Raw genomic sequence first — 17,478 nt, 5'->3', positions numbered from 1 at the left:
ACTTATTCGTTTAGATTAATCGTAAACAAGCGCCATACTATTATTGCCGCCAATGATGCTTAATTAATATAGGTAATTCCTTTTATACAAATTAAAGAAATTACTTATTTACAAAAATTTCAAGTTAATGGTAAATTTCGATATTATGCCTAGTAATGCTGAATACAATTAATCTCAATTTTAATGGCTGAACTACAAAAAACAGGTTTTTGTTATGTTTTTGCTTATTAATTTTGTCAGTATATACCGTTCAGTTTTGTCCACGATTTCATTGGGTTGTTCAGTACCGAGTTATTGTTTTTTAATTTTATTAATCCTGTTCGAAGAGGGGATATTCAGCTAGTTGAAAATAAAAAAAAGTTGAATTGCAGTTAGAAAAATTAGTTCGTTAAAAATAAGTTAACTAACGCTTTTCGTTTCCCAAAACTCTGGTTTTTTTCTCAGGTCAAGAGCTAGCTCTTGTTCAATACTTATAAATATTTTAGTCAAATGACTTCTAAACGTACTATTGGACGTATTTTCAAAATTTTAATCAAATATAGTAGCATTAAATTCTAACTTGAGATTCATTTAAATTGAAATAGTTACAGTGTTAAAGTAGTAGCGCCTTGGATACATATGTACTATAAAATAGTATCTTTCTCTTGATATACATCTTCAAGAAAGAATAAATAAATGAGATATATTTTCTTTTGAATATATTTATTTTTAGTGGTAAGAGTACAGCATATGTAAAAAGTATAAAAAGGAAGAAGAAAAAATTATTCAAGTTGGATCTGAGAATTTGAAGCACGTATATTTGTTTTTATTCTTACACAATAGACAGAATATGGTAGCTAGCTTGACTCTATGAAGGTGCTTGCAGATGCAATCATATAAGGTCTATGACCACTACTAGTGGCATCATCCTGAGAAAAAAAGCAGCTAAGTCTTTCTTTATAACTATTGCATAGCTGCCAACCTTAGGAATAAAAAATTAGGAACACTATATGAGACAAAATTATATGCGCTAATTATGAGAGTAAGATAAAAATTTAACTATTAAATCATAACATTAATAGACATATATTTAAATATGTAAATTAGTAAAACAAAACTATAAACGCTATCTTTTGTGGGAAACTTATAATATTAATATTTTATAATTAGGAATACCGGTATAATATATTAAAAACAAACATTACCTATTAATATATAATTATTTATCTCCAAATTATAAAACACAGGTAAATAATAATCTACATCATAAACAAATATTTCTGATGCAAGTGTTTAAATACTACAAAAAAAAAATTCCAAAAATAATAATTTAGTGAAATAATCAGCAACAGACAGCTATTGGAATAATATTTTCCAATAAAAAGCTACTAAAAGTTACTTTAGCACCATAATCACAGGATGCGTGCTTGTGGCAATCAGAAAAAAGGATTGGTTTTAAATCAAAAATTTTATGAAAATTCAGATTTTTTATAAAAATATCAGATTTTCAGATTGGATAAAAAATTCTGAACAGTTGGCAGCTATGCTATTGTCTGCTCAGTCAGCTGTAAAATAAAAGCATTTTTCTAGATAAAAAAATAGAAATCATGTTACCTTAAAATTCTACAGTGGATCAGAATCCAATCAAAGACTTCAGTTATATTATTAACTGACAACTGTGCCGGAAAATAAAGAGCTTAATTATTTTTATGAATTTAAAAAATATACAATTATATTTAATACATATAGCAAAATCAATGACTGAAATATTATCTTGTTACAGTACAGAGATATTCTTCAAACTAAATGAGAATCTGCATACATCATTGTAGAAACAAGTCCTGATAAACATATCTCACAGAAAAGCTTTAAGCAGACAATGCTGTGAGACTATTCCCCGGGACAAACATGAATCATCAGTAGAATCCAGGCAAAAGCTAGAAGAGAACAAGTTGCTTCAAATTAATATTGTAATCAAGATACCTTGTTAAGATTTCAACCAATGGTTAAGTATATAGATAAAAGCACAACTCTTCAAATTGTGAATCTAATAAAGGATGGCATGTAGTAGTTTGAATCAATTTGAATTACAGAGTGAAAGAACATTTAGCACAAAAGTATACGTTTTAAGTTATAAGCAGAGATAAACAGAAAAGAAAAATAATTATTAAACCTGGCATATCCATCTTTTTCCACGCATATGGCATACTTGCGACACTTTCAGAGTGGTCTCACAGCTCTTTTGGGTGGAAGCATCACTCAAACTCATACTTGGGGATTTGACACATCTGTCACTTTAAAATCAAGACATAAAAAAGGAGTGTAAATTATTGCAACGTTAGGTTTGTTGCTCGATTTTTTCTTTTAAATTCTTTTTGCAGATCCCCAATTTAGTCAGGTTACTTACATTTGAAAGAGAGGGGAAGTGTCTGATTAATATTATTTAATATTCCTATTGCAGCATCAATCAGGGTTTACACATAAAGACTAATGGCTTTAAGAACAAGACAATCACAGGACATTACATCACAGCATTTAATAGTTAGTCACAGCAGATTTTTTTATATTTTCTTTACACAACATAAATGACCCCACAGCCAATTGTTCAGTTGGTGTGTGCACTGTTGAGTCACTGTTTACCCTAGAGACAGCCACGTAGGCTTCTTAAAGGCACGAGTCCATGATGGATCATGGAATGTGCATGTTGAGTTATCCCCACGCTGACTTTTAATGATGAGCCAGTACATGTTGATGTGTTTGTCTATTGTTCAGGTTTGATTGCACTGCTCCCAGTTTTTTAGTATCTAATCATCTAAATTCTGTCGACATCACCAGTTCTTTAATGAATATTATTTTCTAAACCTTTTTCAAAAATAAAAAATAAAATCATAAATTAATTTTCTAAACTTATTAGTATCTAGTTTGAACATTAAATTAGTTTTTATTTAGAATGCAATAAATGTCACTGATAAAAACAAAAGTAAAAAATATTTTTGAAATAATCAAATTAAAAAAATATATATTATTAATTTTATTAATAAAAGAGGAATATACTAACTGGTGGGGCACTGTCTTTTTCTTAACCAGAGTTTGATTAAAGACAAATACTGATAAACATTAAAAGATCATTTAATTCATTGACTTTAATTATTCTATTAATACTGTAATAATTTATAAACAGTGCTGTACTAACAGTAAACAATTCGTACCATAACAATACAGTTGGGGGAAAAAACTCACTACGATTAAGGTAAAATGCCACTGTTAATAATATACAATTCTCCGAATAATCAAAACAAAAAACATTTAGTAATAATAGAGAAAGACACTAACTAAGGCACTCGTATTAGCTTCTGTTCAGTTTACATCTCATTCAAGCTAACAAAGAATAGAATTAGAGTAATCTCCGTGCAATCGAAATTTTTTTTCAAAATCTCTTTTAGTGTTGAACATTATACCCATTGCTATTTTGAAATAGCAATGGGCATTATTCATTAGTGTTATTAGCATTATTCATTTAGTATATTTTACCAAAGGCGTTTAAAGTGGAAGGGTATTTATAATTCAGGGACAATGTTCTAAACAATCTTCCCCCTGTCCTTTAAGGGTAGAACCAGAATCATTGAGAGAAAGAACTAGTCATAAAATAATCTATTGCATCTAAACATTTTTCTGCATTGTGTAAAGTAGCACAGATAAGAATATTAGAAAATAACACTCTCTACTGAATACATTCTGAATATTTTTTTTTACAGCATCATAGTACTAAATCTGTTTAAGTACTGTCAGGGATCTATCCAGACATTTTGTGAAAGGTCCGTATTTGCAAAATTGAGAAAAAAATTACTCGTAATTTGTGAATATAAAATAAATGTTAGGTCACATTCTTTCAACCAGGGTCCTGCTTTTGTGAATTAGTGCAAATAGGGTCTGTTATTGCAAAAAAAAAACTTTTTCAAGGAGTTTTTAAATTGTAAAGACTTACAAGATTATGCCCAACACTGTAAAATTATAATTTAAAAAATAAACAGCAGTTGCTGCTACTAAATTAGAGATGCAACATACAAATATTTGGTATTTTGCCTATACTGCTGAATGCAGAATATTCATTTCGAACGAATAAAGGAAGAAGCGTCTGCCGAAGACAAAATTTATTTCGTTTACATCTGTCGTTCTCCCCCCCCCCTCCTGGGAAGGGTTTATTCGATTAACAAAACAATAATGAAGATAAACGAATTTGTGAAGAGTCTGAGTAAAAGATAAATTATTTTGTGAAATGTCAGGTTTTATGAAAAGATATTTTGTGAAGATAATTTGTAAAGAGTCTGATAATTTGTGAAGAGTCTGAGTAAAAGATAAATTATTTTGTGAAATGTCAGGTTTTATGAAAAGATATTTTGTGAATAGTTCGTTAACGGACCCAAATTTCTTCTAAACAGACTTCTGACTGTGACTACTCTTTATTATTTGTATGGGATGAGTTCTGGTTATCTGGCTAAATGTCAAGACAAGATTACAATATTTTCATATAATTAGTATATAAAGTTGTGTATAAATAAATACACTTCCTTTTTTAGCAACTTTGCCATGCATTCTTCAAAGATGTTTGCCAGTTGAATATGGCCCTGGCAGTTTAAATGTATGTGATCTTAACCAATACATTCATCCACAGATAAAGCTGATTCACAGAACATTAGCCAAAGTAAAATTCACAAAGTTTTAATTACTTCATTGAATCGCTTTATAGTGACGTTTTCAAGATTAACAAAATGTTGATGCATACGCTGATCTTTCAGCATGAGAAATTTCTAAACTCTTCGTTCGAGAAAAATATCTCAGGAATATTTCTGTATTGTGATCCGCCGCGCCAACTACAAACGCCAAGGTGTTCAACAGATTTTAAACTTGCAAATTTAATAACAAAAAAAAAAAAAAAAACACTTGTAGATAGTTGCTTGGGGGTGGTTACGAGTTATACCTTCAGAGTTCCCTTCTCTTTTTTTTAGTTCCTCGCGGCTGGCTGCCCAGAATTATTCTTCCACAGATCACCAAACAAAATCTCACCAATAACCCCACAAATTTTATTAACCACAAAAGCCAGTTTTTTAAAGTTGGGCATTGTACCCAATTGCACATCATTAGTTCCTTAATTTTTAAGAAAAGCAAAATAAATTATTTTATATATGAGTAATATTAAAAAAAAAATAATCAGTATCTGAATTAGAATAGTTACACAAGATACAAACAATGCCAACAAATGGTTTAGATACATAATCATTGAATATGTAAATAAATAACATTTCAACTTACCAACATGAATTAAGACAAAAACACTATCGTCCCTTCACAACTGCACACTTAATTTGTCCACACCGATTCCAGGGTGTGCAAACATCGATATCCCATTTTCATTCAGCATTTAATTAATTAGCTAAATACTTCTCCAGGGAATCACCTAATAAAAAAAATAGCAAAGTATTTTATTAGTTTGTATTTTATGAAGAGAAAGAAGAAATATGAAAGGTTTGCTTTACATTGTCCATTTATACGTGTAAACTGTTAAAAATCTTAGGGTAATGAAAAAAATACAATTATAGATATAGTTTGAGAAGTTAAATAATTGAAAAAATTCAATTTCATATTAATATCCAATAACGATAACTTGCTAATCTGAATTATCTTCTAATTTATTATAGTATTTGTATTATGTATTTAAATGAAACAAATTACTGAGTACAAATTGTTCTGCACATAAATGTGAAACATACAGAATAAAATCTTTTTTTAGAAGTATGCATGCTCATAATTTATTCAATAGTTAAGACAACCTAAAAGAATAATAATGAATGCAGTAACTGTGAATGAAAATGATAAATATTATCTAAATTTGTTCCATTTCTCTCAGAATTTTTTTTTAGATTAGTTTACAATAAAATTGAAACAAATTATTTTAGACATGATCAAAAAACTCTTCACTATTTTTAAGAAAATTCAATATTAAGCTTTCTAAATAAAATAAATTTTAATTAGCAATATATTTCCTAGAAAAAAAAGATACCTTTGTATTATGTCACTTAAATAAACATAAATCAAGTAATTTAACTAAATGAAATTTCATTACTAAACTGCTTCACACATTTTCGACAGATCAAACCAAGGATTTCTAAGGAAGAAGAGAAAAACTTTAATAAATGAATTTTTTTTTATAGCGATTTTCTTAAAATACATAAATTTTACATATAGAGGAGAAACAAACTATTTACTTTAAAATCTAAAGCGTGGTATTCACAGATATTTAATAAAATTCATTAATCTTTTTTAAATTTCATGTAATTTTTCATATACTGCTATGAAACATACACTAATATTATAAATCTTTAATTAATAAGAATTACCTGTAATTAAAACTTTCATGATGATAAAATATGAAATTCCGCGCAGCCACATACAGAAAATGGCTTCCTCCAACAATAGCTTTTGTTTAAAGGCGGGTTGACACGATCAAAGTACTTTGATCAAAGTAGGCGCGCGCAATCAAAGTAAGTCATAAAAGTAAATAAAACAAAAATGGGAACCACGAAATTTTAGGGAAAAGGGAAAATGCGAAGGGGAAAAAAAGTCACGCACTGTTGTTGAGAGTATGATATATCAAATGAATAATCTCTGCCTCTGTGCTTTTAAAATTCATTCGAATTTTAAAATTATTTAATGAAGTTTAAAAAATAAAATCATATTTTATTAGACATTGATATAGGCAGTTTAACCAACTCTGTGATTATATTAATGAAAAGAGGAAAATTATTGTTTTTGAAATTAAATCAATATATAAAAAGTTCCCTGTGTTTGTAATTGTCTCTCACTTTGATGTGACGTAATTTACTTTGAAGGGTGTTCAACTTTAATTTCTACTTTGATTCAAACAGCGATAATTGTGCCAATTGTGGGTATCGGTAATTGATTGTTATCTATGACGTATTTGCTTAAGAGGATTCTAAAAATGATAAGGGTCAATTTCAAAGATGCGTTAAATAGAATTTTTCCAGTTTCGTGGGGTGAGGAAGCTCGATCCTAACTTCACGTACGCGGTTACAATCAAGTTAATCACAGAAAAAATTCAAAAAAATTATTTCTCAAGCCCATTCTCACTGTATGAAAAATAGCAGGTGAATTTGGAGGGTCACATAAAGCGAAATTTTGAATATTGTGCTAACGATCTCTGAGGAACCATTTCCATTACATTCTGTACAATACTTGAGCTAGTAGTCCCGCTGTGAACTGATCGTAAAGGCACAGTTTCCAGTAGAATACCTCAATCAAGCATCACTGGCTGCGGTCATCAAACGAGTGGAGTGACCACTTTGAGCAACCTGCGTAGGGACCCAGGGCGAGCGGTATTGGTCCTCGTTAAACTGTTCTACTGTAAAGTGCTCGACTTCTCGAGCAGATCGTCGGGCTACTAAGGCAGGGGAGCTATCCTATCTGCGGAGGATCAAAATTTCGATGGTATGTCTACGGATCATTCTCAGGAATGTTTCCCAGACCGTCGCCAGTAGCCCATTGTGCAGCTGTTGTGCGATGTAAATAAAGCACCCAAGTGATGGTAGCTTTCCATATTTCTTTCTTATTTAGTTTCTGATGCGGGCTTCACACTTTGAATGCAAAGGGCACAGGAGTCGAATTATCTTTTGTTGGTATTAGCATGTGTATTTTTCCATCTGTATGTCCTTTCTTTCTCCAATAAATGGTCTACCTAGGTGGCTATTATAGTTCTTTCGCTTCACTTTGAAATATGTCTTAAATAAAATGACAAATACACATTTTTAAATCGCTATGTATGCAAAAATTAGAATGTCAGAACCTGTTTGATTGCTTTTGAAGCACTAAAGGAGTTTCCATTAATCTTCTTATACCTTTACCGGATTAATCATTCAAATTAATTGGGTTAAAATAGTTTTAAATATTTAAAAAATCGTTTTTATTTAAAAAAAATTTAAAAAGTCGGAAAACAAAAATATATATTACATTTTTTCATTGTTTTTGTTTTCCGGCTTTTTAATTTATTCTTTTTAATAAAAATGTTTTTTTTTTTACGTATTAAATTTTTTTTTTCATTGAATAGCTTCTTTTTTCATGAATTTTTATTATATTTTTCTCTCTGTATTTTTGATGCAATTTATTAATTCTATGTACTAGCAACTTTTGTGTAGCAAATAAAGATATTATTTTTTCTTAATTATTCTCGTAATCTTTTTTGTTTTTTATTGTGTTATATATATATTTACCACTTGTTACCATCATTAAAGAATGTTAATTTACTCAAACAAATTTTTCAATTTGTATTCCTTATGCAAGCTATTATTTTGTAATAATTATTATCAAACTCCTTATAAAAAAGCTTATGCTATATCATGCTCTTTTAAAGCCAAATTTTTTAACAACTGATATTGTAAATAGATATAGGGGTAAAAAAAATTTTTTTTTAGAAAAATAAACTATACATAAATAAACCTTAACTTTTCATCATTCTTCTTTGACATCCCTCGTCATATATCAAAAGTAAAACCTGGTCCTACTGGTAATCCATTGGACTTGTTGATTTTAAATTATGAATAGAAATAGTTAAAACGAAAAGACTGTTTCAATAAATGTAAATAAATTTGGATTTCAGTGATATTTGATGAGAAACTTTAGCAACTTGAGAAAAAGCTTCCAGAAAGTTCTAGAAACATTATTTGATATTCAATAACTTTAGGCATTTGCTATTTGACTCCTACATCGTTTATTATTGTTATTTATAGAGTAACTTTTACATCAAGAAAAGTATTGATTTCTATAAATTTTGCATGCTGAAGCCTTTTACATCTAATACAGAAAAATATACTATTTATAAAATTTATTATACAACTCCACTGAAATCCAATTTTATTTTTTTGCAACATACAAGTAATAGTTCTTAGTTTAAAAATTTTTATTGGTAAAAACATCATTGGATTACAAATCATTTGAAATGGGAAAGAACAATATATTGAATGAAATAATTTTTATAGTAAATTAAACATATTAGTTTAAGGAAATAATTTTAATGGAATACACTGAAACTATGAATGAAGAAATTTATAAGCTGTCACCCATAAACTATTTTGACTAATTTCTAGTACTTAAAAAGAAGATAATAAGAACAAAAAGATTGAAGAAAACTGTCACAAAGATTTATAAATATTTTATGTAACATGCATATACATTATGCAGTATCAACATTAAAATTTTACAATATAAAACAATTAGAAGAAGCTTAAATTTAAAGAAAGAGTCTTGAACTGTTTAATAATAAAAATATAATTTGAATTTTAATCTACAAAGAATATATAATAGCAAATTTCCTCAGATTTAATGTTTAGAAAATATATTTAAAAACTTTTGTATAACAGTTTTGAATAGGACATAGTAAAATGTTATTAACCCAATAAAAGATCCAGTACAAGAATTTTTTTTTTAAAAATTGCTACCGCGATAACCCCCAAAAGCTTTTAGAACAAAAATAAGTAATACATAATTAAGATTATAAAAGTCCTGATAAGATTATATAATTAGGTAAATTAAGATAAAAAGTTATAAATGATTATGAAAGCTCCCTAAAGTCAAAACATTTTTCTCTGAACACTTTCATTACTGCTCTTTCTACTTCTGTTTATGGTTTTTAGAAAATGAAAGCTTGTAATTATTTCCGGCTGTGATATAATACAGGCTATTTTAAATGCAGAAGAGGAGATGAAGAATAAATTCTGTCAACCTGTAAGAGATAAAAAATACATTATTAAAAAAAAACAAATAAATAAAAGGTTCATAAATCTTTTCTTTACAATTGATTTAATTTTTTTATACTGCTACATTACATTATTATCATTCGATTTTTTTGTGTCTTCTACGGAATTAGTGATTAACATTTGCTACGGCATCAACTTCTCCTAATACAATCAACAAATAATATCAAATTTTTTCCGAATGCAATTTCGACTACTCCCCTTTAAAATTTTCACAAAATTCTAACAAAACTTCAAACATAAAAAAATTCTGAATTTTTTAATATATTTCAGTAAAATTGTTTAAAAGTAAAAGTAGTGTTTCAAAATGGTCTACACCACATAAAATTAAACTGTCTTTATTGAATATTCATTTAGAAAAAATAATAAATAAATTTAAACTATACTCAAAATACACAAAGTTACTACTTTACTAAATTTGAAAAGAAATAACTTCCTACTACTGAAAAATAAACTGCCTATTAATGAGCACTTGAACTGTGCTGACTGCTACTTCCAATTTGTATATTTTTGAGGAGAATGAAGTATTTGTATATTTTGAACAATCAAGTAACAAAATTAGTATCAACTCTTCATTAATATTAAAACAATATTTATAAAATGCATAGATTAAAAGTTTCAATTTACTTTGACAAAACTTGAATTTGATGAGCACAATGAGACATAGGCTATATATGTGGTATTTCATGAGGATTGCTCTTAATATGTCTTTTCAAATACCTTATCAAAAAATTAGCATTAGCGAATTAGTATTTAAGGAAGGAAAAAATAAACACAGAAAAATGACAAATCACTTTTCTGGAAGAAAAAAGAAATATACAACAAGACACATTTGACTGTATAAAAAACACATCTTCAAGTTTCAACACCCAATTAAACCTGTTTTGATGTTAATTACATCTACATTTTTTAACTGTAAATAGTCAGATTTCAATAGTGCATATGTTTTCCCCATAGTTTTATACTAATTGTAACATACACACTTTTTGTTTTCCTTTTTGATAAGGATTATAAAAATACATATCAAAAGCAGCGTTTAGAGAACACACTGTATATTATATATTAAGTATTGTATCTGTGTTCGTAAAACTAGCACATTTTAATCAAATTATTTAAGATTTTGCATATTGTATGTTTCCAGAAAGAGAAAAAGAGAAATTTTTTTGCTCTTTCTTAGAGCAAATAATGTACTTAGAACAACAAAAAAAATTTACTATAAATAAAAGCAAGTCCATAGGATTTCAATTTAATAACTGTAGCATAGCATAAAGCATCACGAACAGTCCAAAATGAAGTTGACTAAAGAAATATTAAACATTTTTCTTCAACAAAACTTTCTATAGTTCATCAAGATAACTGATGAAAATAACTTTAATGTATTATACATGGAAATAAGATATTCTCTGTATGAAACAATTTTAGTGTCAAGTAAGTTAGAGTGCATGTGGTCAAATAAAACATAAGACATTTGGCAAAAAAGATAAAGTCAAACAAACAGACATTTTAAAACTCTCAAGCAAATTTGTATAAAGATCAAATCAATGTAAAAAGATCTTAATATTAAGCTAGAGATGCACAAAAATTTAAAATAACTGAATTTCAATCTAGAATTAACAACTAATCTAATTCCTAAATGAGACATATGGATCTCCATGTTTTTTAAATTCCACACTTGTCATGACACAAAATTTTCTCTATAAGCAATTTTTTCTTTATTTAAATATAGACAGAGAGTAACCGAAAACAACAATTACTTATATAAAATTTTGACAGAAAATAATCAGTATTAATATCTACTCAGTAATAAAAGTTAAGCAATCAATTATACTATAAAATGATAGAGCTGAAAAAATGTTCAACTAAATATTTTATAAACTTTAATAAAAATTATTAATGCACAAACAGATCGGGAATAAATGAACTATTAGGCATGGAATACATATTTTGTGTTTATTTCTGATTATTCAGTTCAGAAATACTTCTAATAATCTATAAACTACACAAAGATATCATATATACATGAGTATAACGTATATTAGTATGTGATATAATTAGTAGTATTTAAAATAGAAAACGTAATATTCATTTTAAAAGCACATATAGTTGATTATAAATGAAGAAATTCTCACTTACCCGATAATATAGAGAAGTTTTCAAATCCTATTAGTACGTCCAAATTTCTTGAAAGAAACATTCAAAATAAACATATTCCCTGTAAACAAAAACAACTTCTTCTAAATCGTCACATTTCCCCAAAAATATTTCCCTACTGGTGAATGCGCGCGCTTACTTTGATCAAAGTATAGTTCGTTCACCAGGAGTTGGCACTTGGCTTCGCCTTCATCACGTGGTATCGGATGATACTATTTCGCTATTTTGGGGAGAAGGATGTGAACAAGGCTGCTATTTTTACGATCGTATGACAAAAGTATTTATTTCGCAATCTTCATGTGCATTTTATTTCATAAACTTGCTGATATTTCTCTCTTTTTATTGAATAGTTTGTTCTTTTTGAGATATTTTGCTGGGAAAAAGATTTTAAATATAAATTAGCTGGAATAACGAAAGGTATAATAGCTGATGATAAAGCGAAATAAGTGACTGAAAAAGAATTCACTGTTTGTGTTTGGCCATCACCTTCTACATCAGAAAGCTTCCACACGGTTTCTTACAAGTAGTCTGCGCTGACTATTTAAAAAGTGAACAGTTTGAGCTCATGAAACTAAATTCTACTTTAAAAGTGACAGAGAGGAATTTGTCATATATATTTGAGAATTGAATGTGTAGTGGTAGACAAGTAAATAAAACAAACTAATCATATTCAAAAATTAAACAAATTTTTAGACATATATTTGCTACCACTTTCTTATTTTTACTAGATTTTCTATTAAAGGGCTCTTTCGTAAACTGGTTTGCCTTCATAGTGGTCTGATCGGACTACCTATAAAAAACTGTGTGGAGGCTTTGCGCGCATTAGAGGTTATCTCGATTTCAAGCGGGGAAATGTTTTTCCTCTTACTCCCCCGCGCTGAAATGAACTCTGCGTCCGAGGAGGTGGAGCCAAGTGCCAACTCCTGGTGAACGAACTATACTTTGATCGTGTCAACCCACCTTAAATAAAACAAAAGTGGGAACCGCGAAAGTTTAGGGAAAAGGGAAAATGCGAAGGGGAAAAAAGGTCACGCACTGTTGTTGAGAGTATGATATATCAAATGAATAATCTCGGCTTCTGTGAATTTAAAATTTCTTTCCAATTTTAAAATTATTTAATGAAGTTTAAAAATAAAATCATATTTTATTAGACATTTATACAAGCAGTTTAACCAACCCTGTAATTCTATTAATGAAAAGAGGAAAATTATTGCTTTTAAAATTAAATAAATATATGAAAAGTTCCCTGTATTTGTAATTGTCTCTTACTTTGATGTGACGTAATTTACTTTGATGGGTGTTCAACTTTAATTTCTACTTTGATTCAAACAGCGATAATTGTGCCAATTGTGGGTATCGGTAATTGATTGTCATCCATGACGTACATCCGGGAGAGAATACTAAAATTGATTAGAGTCAATTTTGCAAAAGCGTTAAAAGAGGATTTTTTTTTTCATGCAGAGAAATAGCTAGATCATGAATTGATTATGATGGTTACAATTAAGTACAGACAAATTTTTAGTTTTTTTTTAAACTTAAACACAACAGAAGACATGTGTGTTGAAGAAAATGAGAGAAACTGACCTTTCATACTTTTATATACATAATTTGCGTAAGAATTCTGTCACAATATTAAGTAAAGCCTATTTTCACGCAATCCAAGGACCATTCACACTGCACGTAACGAATTGCTTTTGCCGATTCGAAGATGCAAGCGAGAACCTGATTTCAAGTTTTTCCCGAAATATACTTCATTTATCATGTTTCTGCTCCCAAAAGGAGAGTATACACACTAAAAATTCGATGACAATAATTTACAACTTCCTTTCATAATAATTTAAAGTAGTAGAGCTTGATAAATTATCTGTAATGTAAACAGAAACCGTCCAAGTCGAACAAAGTGTGCATCTGGTTCCGCCACCACGCTCTTCTGATTTAAGCAGCATGGATTTCTTTCTTTGGGATGCAATGGAAAATGCTGTGTACGTAACACCTGTGGATTCTGAAATGGATCTGGTTGAAAAAATCGGCTACTCTTTTACAAGTTCCCCAATCCCTGGCCTGATGGTGTGAACGCATACATCATTAGCAGTGATGGTGACATTTTCACTTATCTACCACAACACATGTAATATCTTTAACCAATAAACATCTCAGAAGATCTTAGTCTTGTGTTATTTTGTTTCACCTATCATACTTCTTTCCCAATCCCATGACGTTTCCGACCACGGGTAGCTATGTAATTTTTGATCCTTGTGATGCCTCTTACCAACCTTTAAGTTTTCTCCAATAATCCTGGGACACCCTGTATTACTTAACATATATATTCGATATAGTCTGCTTAAGATTGACGAAGATGAACTTAACCTTAATTATGTTAATTAATTGATGTTAACGACGTTTAAAGTGATGAAATCAGCAAAAAAAAAGCACTTTTTCAGAATAAACATATTTTATTATTTAAATTTTTTCAACAGATTTGGTATTTTGACTCTTGAAATATGGTCTGGTTAACCACAATCTGAAAAATATTGTTCCAATAATTTATACAGGAGAGCGATTAAAAGTTTGAACCCTTTTATCTTAATTCTTTATCTCGAGAAATTGACAAGCGAATCAAAATGGTTTTTGTACACAATTATAAAATTCCTTTATTCGAATATAATTTCTTGTAAAATATTTAGTATTATAATGCATTTCATCTAATGACGGGAATTTAAATTGTAAGGTATTATGGTTAAATTTGTAATTTTAAATGAAAAAATACAAAATTTAAATGAAATTGGTGGAATAGTTTTCGAGAAATGAAGTTTTAAATACATGACTTTTTTATAATTTATTAACTCAGACATTATTCAAATTTTGTACACTGATATTTAAAATTACATACTTTAATAATGATGTAAGAACTTGTACATATTACAAGAGAGAAATTTTTCGTCTACTATTAGATAAAATAATTATAAAAACTATTTATAAATCAAATTATTTTTGGATTAATTAATTTTATAACTACATACAAAATAATCTTTTGATTCCATAAAAATATCTCAAGATTTAGCGGAATACGCAAAAAGGGTGAAATTTAGGTTAAGAGGTCGAAACTTTAGACTGCCCTCTTATGTAACCTTTTGAGACCATATTTTTTAGCCATAACATCCATATTTTGAGGGTCAGAATTATATATCAGCAAAAATAAGCCATGTTTTTGAGAGAGAGTACGTTTCTTTGTCTGAATTCGTAATTTATTGTATAATTAAAACATCGTTTGAATTAATCAGCAAAGAGCATTTAAGATTTGACCCACTATCACATACGGGAAAATCTGATTGTTTAATGAAAAGTTATTCGGGGTGTCAAATTTTTTATTTTGTGCACGCCCTTTCTTAGAAAACATCGAATCGATTTTCAAATTCTCTCTATTTTTTTTCTCCTTCTTCATGTTATGGGGCACAGATTTAGAAGTTTTTTTTTTAAAAAAACTTCTTTTTATTTTTAAATGTGAAAATTATCGGCAATCTAATTTAGGCGCCCATGAAGAATTGAATTTGTTAGGTTATTTTTCTTACTTCCTTTTAATTTATTAAAAACTTTTTGAATGAAACTTCAAATAATTTAATGAGTTTTTATTACTGATTTTAAATTTATAAATCTTGTTGCTTTTATTTTTAGAAATAAAGTTAAAACAAAATTTATTTTTGTCATTTGTATTTGGATATAAGTCAATCAACTTTGCTTATACAAAAAAATTTGAAAGGTTTGCGTATTTTATTCATTTTTTAAAATCATTTAACACTTCGTTTTATTAGAGAGTATAATAATTTTTGTTAAAAAATATTCTTTTCATATTATTTGTTAATTAGCTAAATATATTATGGAATATCAAATTTTTTTTATTTTTAAGAAATTAAATCTTATTTTGTTTTTCGTTCATAATTCGGTCATTATTTAATTTAATTATTTATCTGAAATGATAAGGTCCCGCAGTAGACTGATCGTAAAGAGACGGTTCCCTGCAGATCACCGAAGTCAAGCATCATTGGCTGCGGTCAGTGTGCGGGTGAGTGACCACTTGGATCAGTCTGCGTAGGTACCGAGGGTGTGCGGTATTGGTCCCCGTTAAACTGTTCTACCGTTAAGTGCTCGACTTCGCGTGCAGGTCGTCGAGCTACCGAAGCGGGGGTGCCATCCCATCTGCAGAGGATCAAAATTGTGATGGCATGTCTTCGGATCATCCTCAGAGATGTTTCCCAGACCGTCGCCAATAGCCCATTGTGCAGCTCTAGTGTCACACTAGATAACACACTATAATAAACTGAAATGATAATAATAAAAAATAGTGTTTTAAAAGCGTTTTTTTTTTCTTCTAAAATTTATTTAGCACTTTGTTTTAAACATACAAATAATTTTTAACGTTTCATTTAGAAATTGAACATTACGATAGAACTTAATAATTATGTAATTATTTATGCATAATTATTTTTTTACAAATTAATATTTTCTTGTACTATTATGATAATAGTACAAGAAAATATTAATTTGTAAAAAAATGCTTTAAAAAAAGTTTTTAGCACTTTGTTTTACGCGTATTATGAATTTCTAAACAAACATTTCAATAAATATTAAGTAAGATTTGTACATTGAAGTCAATTTATTTAATATCTTTCTTAAGCAAAACATATATATCTTCAAATTTATAAATTGATTTAAATCAATCTGAGTATGAAGTTTTGATAGAAATCTGACTTTCTGTGCCTTACAAGTAAATGAAATTCAAAAATACTATATCGCGATACATCGCTATATCGCGATGCATCACGATACATAATTTCTAATATCGCCCAGTCCTAATCAGGGGCAATTGTGTCATAAAGTGAAAAGCACTGAAAATTTTATGTGCAAAAACTCTGCAGCAAGATATCAATTCATATACTAGATATAAATTTTTCATACTCAAGATATAATTTTTAGATCTAAGCTTTATAATTAAGTTACCTACCAATAGAGAATATCACTTCTATAGTAACTAATGTAAGAAAAAAATTAAGTTCTTACAAGAATCATTATATTGGACTTAGGGGTACAGAGAGAGCAATTTTTGACTTCTGTCGTGCTCTCTCGATAGAAAAGGTTTCTGAAGCTGGTACCCCATTTTTTCTTAAGTTTCACTTCCTTTAGGATTCACTGCAACTTTGAGCGTTTTTCCATTGGAAGTAATATTTTAAACACTTTTAAAATTTTGAATACTTCTCTTTTTTTGGTCTTGAAAAAATCACATATCCTGCTCCTAATCTCTAGACCTGGTGAGATGATAAGAAAACCCAGGATTCCGAGGTTCAGCTGGGATACAATCACCCCTGTTATATCTTTTCAGCTTTTTGTTTTCTGGCCTTTAAAATTTATTTAGTTATTTTTTGTTTATTTTTTAAGAATTATTCATTTTTATTTCTTTACTTGTTTTCTTTGTATTTTAATTTCATTATATGGATTTGATGTAATTGGAGCTTATGACAGTTAATGAAACTTA

The 17,478-nt window shown here is 28.7% G+C and overlaps 1 long non-coding RNA gene across 2 annotated transcripts; it reads right to left on the bottom strand.

The window, feature by feature from the left end:
• Positions 1 to 683: 683 nt before the first annotated feature.
• LOC147809480 (uncharacterized) lies at positions 684 to 12,888 on the bottom strand. 2 transcript variants are annotated; one of them, XR_015433771.1, is made up of 5 exons: positions 11,934 to 12,888; positions 6,375 to 9,769; positions 5,290 to 5,434; positions 2,153 to 2,841; positions 684 to 1,916 (listed from the first exon to the last, which is right to left on the bottom strand). It is a non-coding gene; the product is annotated as an uncharacterized LOC147809480 (long non-coding RNA). The 2 variants fall into 2 exon arrangements; XR_015433772.1 differs by lacking the exon at positions 2,153 to 2,841.
• Between the last annotated feature and the right edge of the window lie 4,590 nt (positions 12,889 to 17,478).

Source organism: Parasteatoda tepidariorum, chromosome 5 (assembly GCF_982258835.1).
Source record: "Parasteatoda tepidariorum strain Cologne lab strain chromosome 5, Ptep-v5.0, whole genome shotgun sequence".
Classification (NCBI taxonomy): domain Eukaryota; kingdom Metazoa; phylum Arthropoda; class Arachnida; order Araneae; family Theridiidae; genus Parasteatoda; species Parasteatoda tepidariorum.
Note: the sequence above shows the minus strand (reverse complement) of the source record. Positions and strands in the feature narration are given on the sequence as shown.